The sequence below is a fragment of the Arctopsyche grandis genome, chromosome 4 (genome assembly GCF_051622035.1).
Source record: "Arctopsyche grandis isolate Sample6627 chromosome 4, ASM5162203v2, whole genome shotgun sequence".
NCBI classification, from domain to species: Eukaryota; Metazoa; Arthropoda; class Insecta; order Trichoptera; family Hydropsychidae; genus Arctopsyche; species Arctopsyche grandis.
The window spans coordinates 4,016,037-4,033,978 of NC_135358.1; positions in this window are offsets into that span (position 1 = coordinate 4,016,037).

The window sequence follows — 17,942 nt, forward strand, 5'->3', positions numbered from 1 at the left end:
AGTTTGCCAATGAAACGGTTCCCGATTAAAAATTGTCTAAAATCCTTCCTACCTACTACATATGTCACCATTATTTGAGTATGATTAATGTACAATAAAATGTATGTACAATTCATAGATGTCTCGTTAGTTCGCGAGTTTTTCAGTGTCGTAATACAGCGACTTGTATAATAAAAAAAAGCTGCAATGTTTGTAATTGGCCAGGAAGGCACATTGGGGTTACCTGTAAGGCCTTCCTGTAATTATAAAAAAATCCAGTGCTTCGATTTGCAATTGCAAATTCACTAGTCGTTTATTTTTTTCACATATTTACTTACTTTTAATAAACAAATAAATAATGTATATATACAAATGTATCTGTATAATATGTAGAAGAAGAAAAATCCTATAACACGAATGTCTGATGAAAATGATTTCTAATAAGATGTGTCATGTGAATTTCCATTTAATCTTTCCGATATGTATTATTATAGATTATATCAAGCTTTTTACAACTCGCATGCTATTATATAGCGAATTGTAGTGCTTACGTATTTATTTTTCTAATTGAACATAATTTTTGCTTAATTATGCAGATGCAAATCCTCATTTGAGACTGTGCCAAGTAAATTTGAGGGCTTGTTTGCCTGTGGAGAGAAGAGAGAGAGAAATAGAGGGAGGGGTCATTTAATTTAATTCTCAAAGACGACCACGCGCGTTTCACAGTAGTTTTAGTTAATAAGCTGAAAAGACCACCATAGAACCTCTCATATAAATTGCTAGAACTAAATCCCCCTTTGTCCTATAAATATATGTCTATTTTTGTGTAAAATTAGTACGAATACCACCTCCATTCGAACGAAGTTGCCTTGATGAGATATTTCAATTTACGAACGCTCGCGGATTATATTCACGATATGAATATATCAACACTTTGTGGCGGACTTCAAACAAAAGCCATTAATTATGTTTGCACTTGTGGACTTGTTAACTTTGAACACAGATAATGCATTAAAGCCTCTTCCACTGCCGCTCGTTTAGTTGCGTTACGGAAACCTTCATTTAAATGCATTGGTCGTTAGCTCTTTTACCACATACATATGTATGGTATATTTCTATTATCTATAGTATGGTATATTTCCTAACGAATGGACCTGTAGGTGTATTTTTGCCTTATTACATTGGTACATGGTATCATTGTGATGATGGATTGCCGTGTGGAGGTATGAGCTTGAAATTGTTCATAAAGGGATCAGGTGACTCTTAATTTGATAAATGATATCATCTTGAACCGACCCTCCCAGACACTTTATTGCGGCAATCTTTTTACGTACGTTTCAGCGGGGGTTGGATTAATGTAGATCTGAAGCGAGAGGGTAGTTTGAGGGGTTGTCTACACCTGACGCATACAACGAACTTGCGCCAAATTTATTCAGCTGAAAAGTACAAAATAAAACAGGTTTCAAAGAATCAAAAGGCGGAGCGGAGCGTGTCAAAGAGGGTTAACCGAGCGTAATACGTCAAAAGCATTTTTTTTTTCATTTTAACCCTAAATTAGACGCAAGATAAATGGAAAAATGGGATATTCAAATATTTCATATTGAAAATAATATTTTGTATTCAAATTTTAAAATTGAATGCACCAAATGCTGTAATTATTATATTTAAACGTAATTGAATGACTTAACTATATATATTGGCAATTTTAATGTTTTAGGGGGGGGGGGGGGGGGGGGTGCAGAGAGAAAAATATTGATATTTTATTTTTACATAGATATATATACTAGGAAGGCTTCTCAGGAAGACTCCAATGTGCCCTCCAGGACAATTAATTACAAACAATGCAGCATTTTATTATTACTTAAATCACTGTATTTCCAGAAGCTGAAGAATACGAAATAACAATTAATTAATTAATTAATTACATAATTAATCCATTGAGAAATTTATGGATCTTAGATTTGTACATAATTTTTACAAGTTGTATATACAATAAATACAGAAGATTTGTGACAACAGGAAAGATGAATTTTGAGGAACCATTTCAACAATGATCAGATAAAATTGGCAAACTCTGATAAGAAACGATCGATTTGGAGTCACAAATACCCCCAAATCTAACCAGCAGTATAGCGGATCGAACCCACTGATCACTTGGTGCTAAACATACGCGCTACCATTAAGCAACACTGCTGGCTATGTTTAACATTTTTTTTTTTTTGCTATGAATTCCATTTGCCGAAATGTATTTTTGATACTGCAAATTGAGAAATTCAAAAAAATGTTCTCGGCACGAAATACTTACAAAAGTCGTTCTCTTGGAGATATGTTCATATGTATGTACATATGTACAGTGTAGTTATGATATTTTTCGTCTCATAGCTAAATCTGGAAAAAATCATACTAAATGGGAAAACAGTTTTTCTTAAAAAAGTTCTGGAAATATATAAATAGAAAGATGTCAAAAATATATGTAAATATGTACCATTGAACGAAAATAATTTTAGAATATTAAAATATAATAATTGGAATATGTGAGATGGCAAAGGTTGTAGAAACTCAATTTATTGAATAGTTTAAAACGAGAAAATTCTCAAAACAGATGAATGAACCAACTATTAGAAACAGTAAGACTGTATTGGTGACTGTGTTAATGGCTTATGATCGTTGTGTTATGTTATGTTAATTTAATTTTGGAATTATTTGAGGTATTGAAGTGGGGAGTGGCAAAAAAAGTTTGCGAAATACAAAATGAACAAAAAATTTCAAACATTTAAGTTTTAAATAGAAAAAACATTGAAAAAATAAAAATTTATGAGTGAAATTTTATATACATAAATCGTAAAAGTTTTAAGAGAAAATATTCAAAGAAAAACATAAATTTATAGATATATGAAAATTCACATAAATCTTGAACAACTACTCTAAGTCAAATATGACAGTTTAAATCATTTCATTATTTTAGCAATAAATTACGATTTATTCTTTGCATGTTCATATCTTTTTCTTTTTATAGGCTTGGTATTTTTGCAGTCAAAGATACATTGCTAACCTTTCCTAAACTTATTCCATTTCACATATGTTTCATTACATATATACATATATATGTACGTCGTTGGCGAGTATGACCGCAAGTGAAATTACTATTAATATTCCTATACTTCACCTGACATAAACTAAAATAGATAGGAAATACCTATATACATACACACATTATGGATGTATGAATTAACAGTTATCTATTTTTGCATACATTATATTAAATGCTATTACCTATTTTATATTTTTACATATTGTATCATAAACAGTATGTATGTATGCATGTGGCTTGTAAATTGTTACGTTACTTAGTAACCGTACAGTTTAAGTTGGGGTCAAATCGCTCGGTTATTCGGTTTACATTTTGCTATATAAATAGTTTTGAAGTGTCTGTGTATTTTAAAATTAAAATTAGTAATATAAAGTGTGTTAATTGCTGCTGGAATATTAGCCATTTTCAGTTTAAGTGCCGTGAAAATTTTGCTATGAAAATAATAATATAGGAATTTTCTCTAAGAAAAATAGTTTCGTTTGTTTTTTTATATAAAAATAATTTAAAATTTTCAATTAATTATTTCATTTGTGATTATGAAAAGTGAATATATGTATAATATTGTGTTCACTTCACACACAAGTATAAGGATATATGTACATAGAAGATGAAGATGAAATTGCAAGGTAAGCGAATTAAATTGTAATAAACATTTGACTGATAGCACCGGCATTATTCACACAAATTAGCCATCAGAAATGTTGTCGTCGAAAGTTTTAGTTCTGGGAGCGATTTAAGCCGTTCAATTTCAACCGCTCGCCAAAGAAGAGCTCCTCAATTTGGGGTTGAAGCTCCTCGGGTGGTTGTCATAAGGGCGGGGACGTGATAAATGACCCGGCCAGATTTTCGCGGCATTTTTCACCAAACATAAATGAAAATAAACCTTCATTCAGTCACGCCCGAACAGACACCAAAGATCCTCATCAAAAGGACGCACATCTGTCTTCTTCGGGTACTAATGGAAATATCGTCCTAAGCATGGATATTGGCCCAATCCGACGATGAAACATCTATTAACGTCACTTTGGTAAGCCTTTCTCGGAATGTGTATGTGAAATGCTATATATACCACAGTGAAGAAGGTTCGTTCGTTTATGTTCAAATACATTTTATTTGTTAACTAAGTAGCTTAAGTATTATAGATTTCATCCGAGCTAACGTTTACCAAATGTCGATTGCAGGAGATGTGTCTAGTTAAACTTTGCAACATAAATACGTATATCTAATAGTATACTTATCCAACACGCTTCTACTCGAATCTGTTTTGCGCAACTCTCATCCATCTCACTCCACACATTTTACTAATTTCGTCTACCCATCTTCCCTGTAGTCTTCCTTTTACCCTTTTGCATTCTCTCGGGTACCATTCTAGCATTTATTTTGTCCACCTTTCGTATATTCTTCTAGCCACGTGTCTCGTCCATTGCCATTTCAATCTCTTCACTCTATCTACTATAACGACAACCATTGTCGTATGTCTAACCCACGTATCCCGCTTCCTTTCTTTCCTTGCTATGCCAAGCATACAACGTTCCATACTTCTTTGAGTGCATTGAACTTAGTGTAGCATATTGGCGTTCAATGTCCATGTTTCACATCTACACACACGTCATCACTTGCAAAACACATTGATCTAAGATCTTTTTCTTCAGGCAGAGTGGCATTTTTGATTTAAAAACCGCATTCATTCGTCCAAATTTAATTCATCATAATTTCATGGATGCGGTGCATCCGCTCTAAAATCGCCAGACAAATTGAACGACAGATTAACGGACGGCTGCTTTAAATGCAATTCTCGTCTTCTCGATTGATAGATTGCACATCAGATGACGGGTAACCTTTCGATGTGCACAGATGCAATTATTAAAATGGTAATTATTAAAATTGAGTTGGATCTTTCAGGCGAGTTTAATAAGGCAAGATTCGATAAGTTCCGAATCTTGCTTTATTAAACTCGCCAGAAAGATCCAACTCAATTTTAATAATTGCATCTGTGCACATCAAAAGGTTACTCGTCATCTGATTTGCAATCTATCATTCGAGAAAACGAGAATTACGTTTCAAGCTGCCGTTCTGTTAATCTGGCGATTTTAGAGCGGATGTACCAAACCCTAATTTCATACGTCTCTTTATTTCTTCTTCTTTACTACTGGACATAACTCATTTGACCTAAATATAAATAATTATTTAAATGTCATCAGGCATGCAATAAATATTGAACATTAGTTTAGTCTTATCTACGTTAATTCTTCATCCCACTTTCCTACTTTCCCTGTCCAGCTGTGTTAGTCTGTTAAGTAAGTCAGCTTGATCACGAGCTATTAAAACAATGTATATCGTCTGGTAACCAAAGGTGAATCAAGAAGCAACCGCTGATGCTTACTCCAGCTGTGTCCTATTCTAGGTTACTGAAAACGCACGTTGAATAGTTTAGGTGATATGGTATCTCCTTGCTTTATCTATATTATTATAATGATATTATATTACTTATCTATATTATTATAATTACGATTACTCAATTAATTATATTCTCTTTTGAGAAGTCTACTAAATGTGTGATAACTTTTAACATACCATAGCAACAGTACCTACATACTTTTATAAAAATTGCAGTGCAATTTCCTGCTATATGTACATATGTAGATGAAATCAATAGTCGTTCAGTTGAATTGATCGATGCTGTATGAAATATACAAAGCCTTTAAAAGTCAAGGTATACATACATAAGCCCACATACATATTTTTCCATGTTGACAAATCGTTTGAACTGCATTGCGCTAGTCAGTCTGCCGATGCGTCTGCAACACCATTGCCGTTCAGCCATTGTTCGCGGTGAATATTCCTAGTGTACGAAACAGGGGGAAAAATCATAGTTCACGGGTTGCCGGATAACACTACGGGATGGGAGGGTTATGGGGGTGGTTCGAGGGGGTGGTTTGAACACCGGGCCCGAAACAATGGCCGATTAATCAAGTCGGGACGACGCGGTGAGGAGTGGATGCTGCAGTGGCAGATAGCGTCGCATTGTATGAGTGGTCACGGTTTCCCAAACTGTGTGCCGCGTGACCGTGGGAATGCGTGACGAAAGGCCCTTTCATTTTCCCGGGAAAATTATAATTTATCCACATGAACAATTAGCGTGGTCTGTGGAGCGTGCATGTGATTGATGACCACGCACGCTGAAGGATCGATAGATTTTATATAAAATTGACTTCAATAGATAATTCAATAGATAACATCACAATCAAACAACTTCCATTTAAAGCTTTAGTCTCACTATCTAAAATATTCAACGCATGTTTACTCACCGGTTATTTCCCAGAATACTGGAAAACAGCCAACGTAATTCCCATACTTAAGCCCGATAAAAGCTCAAAAAACCCGGCCAATTATCGACCCATTAGCTTACTTTGCACGCTTTCAAAAATTCTGGAAAAAATAATCTACACACGTTTACTTAAAGTCGTAAATAAGAAATTAATAAATGAACAATTTGGATTTCGCACTGGACATTCCACGACCCAACAACTAACAAGACTAACTGAACACGTGACGAAGAACTTTAATATGAAGAGAAGTACCGGAATGGTATGTCTCGACATAGAAAAGGCCTTCGACACGGTTTGGCACGATGGACTCATTCATAAGCTCCTTATTAACAAAATACCAAACTACCTAATTCTCATCATCAAATCGTACTTAACTCGTAGAAAGCTAGTGGTTAGCGTAAATAATGAATTATCGTCTCCAAAAATAATCGCAGCTGGCGTTCCGCAGGGGAGCTTGCTTGGCCCACTCTTGTTCTCCATATATATAAATGACATACCTATTCCAAAAAACTGTCACATAGCCCTATATGCAGATGATACAGCTTGCTTCACAAGTAGCAAAAAACCAGACACTATTCTTAAAAATCTTGAATTTGCAATTAAAACAATGACTGAACACTTCACTAAGTGGAAAATTCAAATTAATCAAACCAAAACAGACACCATATTCTTTAGTGTTAGAAAACATAAGCCAAGTTCAGATCTGAAAATCCCCTCTGGAGAAAGTCTGAAATGGCAGTCAGTAATAAAATATTTAGGAGTAACGTTTGATAAAAGAATGAGATGGGCACCTCACATTGAGGCAGCGAAATGCAAGGCGATGCGGGGTATATCCTCAATATATCCAATATTTAATCGCCATAGTTCTTTATCAACGCTAAATAAAATAAAATTATATCGCGCGCTCATATTACCATTATTAACCTATGCTTCACCTGTATGGAATAACGCCTCGAATACTAACCTTTCCAAGCTCCAAGTAATACAAAATAAATCCCTTAAAATAATTTATAATACACCCATATATACTAACCTGAAAAAACTGCATGCTTTATATAATATTCCGTTTGTTACAGACATTACTAACAAACTAACCAGTAGATTCTATGAAAGAATCACTAATAACCATACTAACGCACTTGTGAAGAGTCTCGGTGATTACAATAAAATGTCTATACCCTTCAGGTATAAACACAGATTACCTAAACACAATCTGCTTTAGGTCATCGACTTTAGATAGTCTTTAATTAATATTATGTATTAGATGTATTATGAACATTTGTAAGGATTGTAAATAGGTTTTTGAGCTCTTTTTCCTATTATGCTTTAGATTAACATTAGAATAATATAATACTGTGATTACTAACCAAATTAAATTAAAATTGTAAAATAGAAAATGATCAGTAGATCAGTAGCTATTAAAATAGATATAAGATGTATTGTGAACATAATTTCGTAATAATAAAAAGCATTTAAAAATCAAAAAAATCAAATATAAAATTGACTGAAAAAAAATATTAATAAATAATATTAATGATAGAGCTCATAATTGATAATGTCTCACATATCTAATCGTTATTTTGTTTGTGAAATTTTCGCATTCAATCTTAATTTGTCAGGGTATTGATAGATTGCTCGCACTATTTCTTCGATCGTTGTCAGTGTTAATATTTATATATTATATGTATATATTTTTATTTTAAATATTTTGGAGTTGAAAATTACGATACTTTCTGATTGATTTTTGATGTGATCAAAAGTCGATTTTGCTTATGTTACATATTTATGACGCATATTTAAGATTGAAATATGCCGAAATTCAATGGCGGAATAATATTAATATATTGAAAAAGTAATATTTAATCTGTTTTATGACTTTTGAGAATAATAATAAATTATTGATAGTGGGAGTTAACGAGTATATAATATAAAGAACATTTTCTTTTATATTTATAATATGCTCTTGTTATAATAAAATAGTATTACTCCATTCAATGGTATATAAAACGAATTGAATTTCAATTCAAAGTAAGCTTAAATTAAATTAATTTTAATACTATACACTCTGAAGGTTGTCTCTTGACTTTCAAAATATAATATTTGTATTACAATACGAAATTGTATGTATTCTAATATAATTTCATATTATAATACAAATTATAATATGAAACGATTGCATAAGCTTATGCCCACTTGCCGGTAAAAACGCTTACCGAAATTTATAAAAGTCAGGCATGGACTTATGCAATCATTCAATATATAATTTTTTGAACACTGAAAATATACGTATAAGCACTACCCCCTTTAAAAGTATATTGCTCATACATATTTGTATGTACATATACATAAATCTTTATCATTATATGAGCCGTTATATTTTAAAGTCGCGGAAGTCCAATTTTCAGCTCCAAAAATACTATTTCTGTTTGACTTCATTCACGAACTGTTATCACTTATTTTCATTGAATATATCCAGAATCTCAGAAAAGCAGAATAAACGTATTACAGGTCAACAATATTTTTAAACATTGTTAATCGAGAAACGGACGACCGGAGAATTGCTACAAATTATTTATTTTATTTTATTTTTGCTTTATAATAAAATTTATACATAGTTCAAAGTATGTCGTTTTCGTTTTATGAACGAAATATTAAAAAAATATATTTTATTATAACGAAAAAAACTATATAATCTTAAAAGCATGATAATGCGCAAACTGCCATACTCTAATTTGCATACAGTGAAATTCCTTTATTATAAACAAGTATTTTATGCTATTTTAAAATCAATTTTTAAATATTAAACGAAAAATTGAGACTTTAAAAGTAGACTTTTAAAAAAAAAGAAAGTAGACTTGCCATTTTCAAATATAACGGCTCAGGTATATTACTTATATATGTATGTACGTATGTACATTTGCGTGTTTATAAAATATCGATTCTTCATGTCTTTTTATAGCAAAATACATATGCGTATTTCGGAAATTTGGGAATATATGTATGTATGTATGTTCACATGTAATCGTTTTGACATTCCAACAAGTTTTCATAAAGTGCATCCACTTGACGTGTGACGAACAATGTGGTACACCAGACAAATGTTACATTCACCTGATTGCAGCTCGACACTCCATCAACATACATAGGCATAATATATACAGTCAAATATATACATAATATATACAGTCAAATAAGTACATTCGATAATATCAATTGCAGCTAAGAGTTAGTTCGATATATTTAATCTAAATACTAGGTTCAGATATACTTAAGAGTTCGATAAGTACATATATCTCAGTAATTCTTTAAAAAGTTCAAATTAATTCGATATTTCCATTTTAAGATAAACGTGATCGTTTTGAATAATGATATGTATCGTTGAAATTTTACCAAATTACCCGTCCTCCTCCACCTACGAAGTGACATCGTTTTCATCTAGGGTTGATTTACGTTTTGAACACATCAATCATTTGCGCTTGCAAACGCCATTTTGAAACACAAGTGCCATACAGCTATAAAAAATATATTTCTATAATATGAATACTGCACAACTGCGTGGAGTTTTGTACGTCCGGTATTTTCAATTGGTCATATGTTTTAATTAAAATTCAAAAGTCAAAGCACTGGGCGGAAAATTTTGTATGTAGAATAATTTACCGTTTTCAATACATGCGACACATTTTATTAATTGGACGATTAATATTTTCAAACATTAATATCACTGTTCGAAAAATGACGAACAGTGATATTAATGTTTGATTCGATATATGTATGTGTTTTATAAATCACGCGATTTTTCTATATCTTGGTGTTGTTCGGTCGATGTCTCAAAATCTGTTAATTTCCTGTTCAAAATGAATATTGGAATCTATAGTCGGGTATTTTATCTTCCATTTGTAGTACTTTTCAGCTTTCAAATCTCTCTAAGTAGTCATCCAGTTCAAATCAAAAGTCAAAAGTACGTATTTTCACTTGGGATTTTTTCCCACTGTTATTACTATTTTATATTGAGTATTTTCTATTGAAACATGTTTATTAAGATAGTGTTCTGACCACACTATTTGTTGTTTTCGTTTAAAAGGGGTAATTGGAAGTGTGCTGTACTAGTACGAGATTTTTGCTCGCAATTTTACCGATTTAAAGTTATATCTCGTCTCTGAACCATTTTTCGTGTCGAACAGTGTATTGAATGCTTGTATGTTCATATGTACATATATTGTACATTATTTTAATTGAAAATTATCTTGAATACATTTTGGCATTTGTTCAATCTGCATGTATGTAATATATGTAAAACAGTTTTTAATTTTGGACTAGAAAATTTGTTATTATTATCTTATGGTACTGAGACCAAAGGATGTTTTTGGAATAGATTAGAGTTAATATCTTCGACAATTTATTTTTTTAAAAGTGCCTATTTAACTATGTTAGAAAGAGTGCAAAGATTCAAATACCTGGGTACCTGGCTGAATGAAGAGATGAACCCAGATGAAGATCTAAGAATCCGCATCGAGATGGCTAGAACAGCATTTATCAAAATGAAGGTGGCGCTTACAAACAAGCATCTCAATCTTCGTACGCGTTTGAGATTCGCGAAGAGCTACATCTGGACAGTGTTACTACATGGATGTGAAATGTGGACTCTGAAGACCAGGATGATCAGCTGCATCGAAGCTTTTGAGATGTGGGTCTACAGGCGTATGCTGAAGATCCCGTGGACCAAAAAATATCAAATGAAGCTGTCCTCGGCATGATAAGGAGAGGCAGGGAACTTGTTTCTGTCATCAAGCGGAGAAAGATGGAGTACCTCGGACGCATGATACGGGGTCCAAAATACGGATTTCTCCGTTTGATAACCATAGGGAAAATAGAAGGTAAAAAATGGATTGGAAAAATGACCTTGGTTGGTGACTCCAAGTCGATCGCTTCCTATCGGAGTTTGCCAATTTTTCTGATTTTCATTGAAACTGTTCTTGTAAAATTGGTGTCTCCTTTCCTATCTCTCTTGCTAATCTCAAATTATTCAGCGTTTTGAGCTTCACCAATTTGATTATAAATACGCTGCAAAAATTTCTCCATATATGTCAGTGTGGATATTCGTATGAATTCGCATTTGTATAAATGCTTTCGTATATTGATTGTATTGTATGTGTATAAGTACACTCGTCGCTTTGAGCGATCTATAAAGGCGAGTGTACATGTTCGATGAAATAAATAAATAAATAACTACTGTAAAAATGGGCCTACCTGTAAAATAAAATATTTTTCACCTTTTTGTCCACTCGAGAAAGGCTGGGTCAATCGGTTAGTTTCATCGGTAGTGCTTTACATATGATTATAATTCTAAAATATGGTTGATAAATCTATACACGATTATATTCGTGGGTTGCCATCATTGGGTGAGTTGTGAATATTATTAAAAATTATTTATTTATCTATTTACATATTTGCCACAGTGACATTACAGAATACTCACTACATACACTACAGACCAGACATATGTACATATAAGCATAATACAAATACTATATATTAGAATTAGCGAGACATCTATGTTATGGATACTTTTTTTTTAATCATATTCAGCAGAATGGCTTAGTGGTAGCGTGTATGTTTAGCACCGAGTGATCAGTGGGTTCGATCAGCCATACTGCTGGTTAGATTTGGGGGTTTTGTGACTCCAGATCGATCGTTTCTTAACAGAGTTTGCCAATTTTATCTGATCATTGTTGAAATGGTTCCTCAAAATTGGCAAAAAATCATCTTTCCTGTTGTCACAAATCTTCTGTATTTATTGTGTGTATAATTTGTAAAAATTATGTACAAAATCTAAATCCATAGATGGCTTAAAGGATCAATTATTTTATTAATTAATTGTTATTTCGTGTTCTTCAGCTTCTCGAAATACAGTGATTTATGTAATAAAAATGCTGGATTGTTTGTAATTAATTGTCCAGGAGGGCGCATTGGGGTCTTCCTGTCAAGCCTTCTTGGTATATATCTACAATGTAAAATAAAAAAAATTAAAATAGTGGTGTCATAGTGGGTAGGATGGTTTTTGCCAATTTGATGGAGGAACCGCTTCAAAAATCTATTGGCAAACTCTGATAATTTGGCGAAACAGATAATTTGGAAAAAACTCTGATAGGAAACGATCGACATGGAGTCACAAATAGCCAAATCTGACCAACAGCATTTATTAAGATTATAATCGAAATAATTTCTTATCAATCGAGGTCAGCTCACAGGATCGAACACGGTGACCTCTCGGTGCTTAATATCAACGCATCCACCGAGTTTCGCTGCTGGATAGTAATGTAACGTAATCGTGTAATTTTATTTGACTCTCCTAAATATTATCCCGTTCCCGTTCCCGTTCACGAATCGTAATTACAAATATTACTATTAAGAGGTTTTTCCAGTTTTTTTTTCACCGTAATCTTCCCGGACATGCATACAACAAATCCTGAAAGTTCCATCGTAATCGGTTCAGCAGTTTAGGAGCCTAATCGATACAGACAGAGAGACAGACAAACATTCAATTTTATGTATAATATACATATATGTATGTAGATACAATACCTTTCGTAAATTTAAGCTGGATTTGAACCCACTCTCGCACACACTTTCAGAGACAATCAAAATATCACATATTGATCTCAAACAAATCTGATCAGAGCCATGTTCGAATTTTCACATACGTTTTCATCCGCTGTGTTTTTTTTTATTACTTTTTCCCCTACTACATATTTTAATTATTATTTTTCGTTCATTTCGGCAATATATCGGCTTTGGATGCAATTTTGCAGTGGCGCGTAACTGATGGCGTGCGCGCTATCATGTACATATCATATTATATACATACATATCTACATATATGTACATAGTGTGCTGCTGCTGACCGGCTTTCGTCCGGTAATCCGGTAAGAGGATTTCGCGGCGCCGGTTTTGTTATCGGCGAAACAACACGTAAAACCCCCGTGTCGGAAAATGCACCGGATTATGCATTTATATCCATCGACTTTATAAATTATCCATTAGCAGCGCGAACCAGAGCCGATCGAAAGGATTTATCGTATGGCGTGCGTGACTGTGAACGTTTTTTTCTCCCTGGTGCATATTTGAAAGCTTTAATCCTATTTTATCTAGCAGTCGTAACTACCTATACATACATAGTTGCATTGCTTAATTATTAAAAATATACCGATATATAATATTTTTAATTTGAATCCCTTGAAATGTACATAGGTACATTTGAATGCTTTTATATATATGAGATTCTTCTGTACCTGATGAGATGATTGATTTTATGTATATACATACGTAGCCAGCAGTATGGCTTAATGGTAGCGTGTATGTTTAGAACCAAGCGATCAGTGGGTTCGATCCGCCATACTGCTGGTTAGATTTGGGGGTATTTGTGACTCCAAATCGATCGTTTCTTGTCAGAGTTTGCCTATTTTATCTGATCATTGTTGAAACGGTTCCTCAAAATTTGCAAAAAATCATCTTTCCTGTTGTCACAAATCTTCTGTATTTATTGTGTGTATAATTTGTAAAAATTATGTACAAAATCTAAATCCATAATTGTCTCAATGGATTAATTCTTTCATCTTTCCTGTTGTCACAAATCTTCTGTTTTATGTATGTACAATTTGCAAGTCTAAATTAAACTAAAATCTAAATTAAAATAACGATATGTATTTTATGATTATCATTAAGAAAAAATAAAGCGTGCTAGGAAATATCGATAAGTGATAATTTTGAAGATTAAATCATCGAAAATTTTGCAATAAAATTACTGTTATTAGTGGAAAATGTCTCGATTTCGCAGTGAATTGAAAAAAAAAAACAGTAAGTAATATGGTGGAGAAAAATGTGCTTTGGATATCTACATATACATATATGTAGTTAAATATTTATCAAATAAAATTTACTAGCAGATACAAGACTAATTAAATTAAATTAAATTTTTCATATTATTTTACAAAAAAATCCAAAATCAGTCATTATTTGACCGATTCTTATTTATTTATTTATTTTTATTACATTTTATACCAGGATGGCCTTACAGGTAAACTCCAATGCGCCTTCCTGGCCAATTAAAAACAATACAGTATTTTTATTATACAAGTGGCTGAATTACGAGATACTGAAAACTCGCAAATCACCGAGACATCTATGAATTGTACATAAATGTTATTGTACATTAATCATACTCAAATAGTGGTGACATAGTAGGTAGGAAGGATTTTAGACAATTTTTAATCGGGAACCGTTTCAACAATGAAATCAGAGAAAATTAGCAAACTCTGATAGGAAATGATCGACTTGGAGTCACAAATATCCAGGTCTGACCAGCAGCACTACAGATATAATCAGAAAATTTATTTTCAATCGAGGTCAACTCATGGGATCGAACCCGGCGCCTCTCGGTGCTAGGCAGAAGCTTTACGACCAAGCTATGCTGCTGGCTTTTGTTAGTTATAAAATATAAAATACATAAATATGGTAGTTATAGGCTTTTTATGGATATTAAATATATGTGCTTTAAAATTAATTAAATAGAGTGCCAATTAAATTAAAATAAACTGAAGCTTCGCGTATCAAATTCCAAAGTATCCCCACGACAACATCGCTTGTATATTTAATTCGAGGAAAATGAAGCGAGTGTTTTGGTTTGCATCAAATGAAGTATAAAGTTTCATGCAGAGTGCATTATCTAAGATTTTGCCAAGTTCTTGCTTGCACACAGTTCAAATACAGAAGATAATATGAGCATTTTAAGAACTTCAAACGCGGTTAACTTTGGCATAGCAAGTTTCCCCAGTCTCGTGAGATACACGTAATACCGGATTCTGAGATTTACCAATAAGTTTCCGAAATACATATCGCATAAACGATATCCATGCCAAATTAGTAAATTCAAACGGTTCATTTGGACCGATCGATACGACGTCTTCGGGTGTTTTATATTCGATTTTTGCACATTATCCGAATATTTTCCAATTGGAGCTTGGGGAAATATTATGCGGAGGTTTCTTTTGTTAACATCTGGTATTATGATTTATTGCCGGAGACCGTTTACATTGTTCCCGCGAATTTGAATAAGCCGTATTGACGTGTAAACGAAAGCCTATCCGAGGGTATAACACAGATAATGTTCGCCTTTTTTTTATTATTCAAATCTAATATCCGGATTATCGAGGCAGGCAAGGATGGATTATCCCGAGAAAATTCGAATGATTATTCAAACGCGACCATCATCTTGAGAAATGGTCCCCGCCTAGTGATTTATATTCGCGCAGATTCTCATTTAAATGCGCACTTAATGATTATTTGAATTTTTGATTAAAGAATGGACGCGCGCAAAGAGGTCGCAATGAATCTTGCTGTATTAAAAGATTGAATTTGAGCTGTCGCCGATAAAAGAAAGTAAATTTTAAGCTTACTAAAGAAAACTCCGCGGAGGTAAATTAAATTTTTCAACGGAGAAGAAACGCTTATCTTGTATTGTCTCCGAATGTTTTATTCAATTATTTAATCATTCTACTATTTCAAACTTTAACTTAATATAAAGTGAGAAAAACAGACGACGACTTTTTATATTAACTTCATCAAATATAAATATAAATAAAATTTAAAGTAGAGTGAAATTGTTATTGTATGAGATATTTGGGGTATTATAATACAGGTTTTTATGGGGCTTGTATAAAGTATTAATCTAGAGCAACTTATTTTTTTTTTATAATTAAATCTGTTCCAATATTATATTGAAAAAATAAAGAGGTTTATGCTACTTATCAATTAGACTACTCCAAAATGTGTCCACTGTGTTTGAGTCTAACCTTTCAGATGAGCGTTTTTGATAGGAATTAGGAAGTTGATCATAGGACAATTGTAGAATTTTGTAAACTTCGATTAGATCTCCTCTGATTTTTCTCGACTCCGATGTGGATTAATTTATTCTTATATTTCAATCATTATTTTCAATCTAATATCGTATGAAATTGATTTAAGTTCGGAAAGCATATTTTAAATTCTTCTTTTCGATACCCTTTCGATGCATATAATATCATTTTTAAAATGAGGGTTCAAAATAGTGCCTATAAGCAAATTTCAATTTGGGTCTTATGTGTATATTTTCAATTTTAGCTTAAAAACTAAGTTAAAAACGCTTTTTATTATATGTATGTATGTACATATATAGAAAAAATATATGTACATTTTTCGTTATTTAATTTTTTGTTTCCTATCAGAATTTTTCAATTTATCTGATTTCATTGAGATGTTTCCAATAAATAGACAACCTTTTTCTGTCTCTTGCAAAATAAAAGTTTATAGCATCTTGAATTTGCTGATATAAAATTTATGCTGCCGATTGTGTGTATTTCTCGAATATAAGTATAGTATTTTCAAATTTGTCTATAGATGTCTCTGTGATACTGTATAAATATAATTGTTTATCGATATTAATTTGGACAGGAAGTCGCATTGGGATTTACCTGGTATATATGTATGTACATATGAATACAAAATCAGATTACAATGTACATTGAATGTATCATACATATGTACATGTCATTTTATACCAAAACCCAAGGAAAGGCTTTTTCGGACCCTTCTTCGCTTTGGGTTTTGTACATGTGCACCTGTTGAATTTGCCTAGTTACGACATTGAATATAATATGTAGGTATATATTTCATTTAAATTGGGTACAAAAAGATCACTATTCTCAAAATTTTCTTTCTTTATACATTGCGTACGAAGAGTTAATACATTTGATTTATTTATTTATTTTTAAACCCCAATGCGCCTTCCTAGCCAATTACAAACATTGCATTTTTTATTACATAAATCGATGTATTTCGAGAGGCTCGAGAACACGAAATAAATTATTAATTAATTAATGAATTAATCCATAGAGACATGTATGGAATTAAACTTGTACACAAATTTTTACATAAATAAAATTCAGATATTGGTGACATAGTGGGTAGGATGGTTTTTGCTAATTTGATGGAGGAACCGTTTCAACAACGAAATCAGATAAATCGGCATAAACTTTGATAGGTAACGATCAACGCTGAGTCACAAATATTCAAGTCTGACCAGCAGAATTACAGATTAGCACGGTATCGAACCCGGTAATCTCTCAGTGCTTAACATAAACGCCACCACCGAGCCATACTGCTGGCTAAATTGATTCTGAAATACAGTGAGATTATTTATTCAGAGAAAAAGTGCCACAAATGATATTTTTTCCAAATATTATATATCTATGTATTTATCAGACTTTTTCAATTCCCGGGATATGGGTCAGAGCTTGGGATCGTGTAAAAAAACATTTTTTTATTCAATTTAATATATATTTTATTACTAAAAACAATAATTATGTATTTACAAAATATAAAAAAGTAAATATTACATGATACATCTATTAACTGGAAAAAACTATTAACTTGGTTTTATTATTAAAAGGGACGAAATTTTTTTTTTTTAATTATCGGTTTTTTCTCCTGTCAGTATGTATATTTTAATT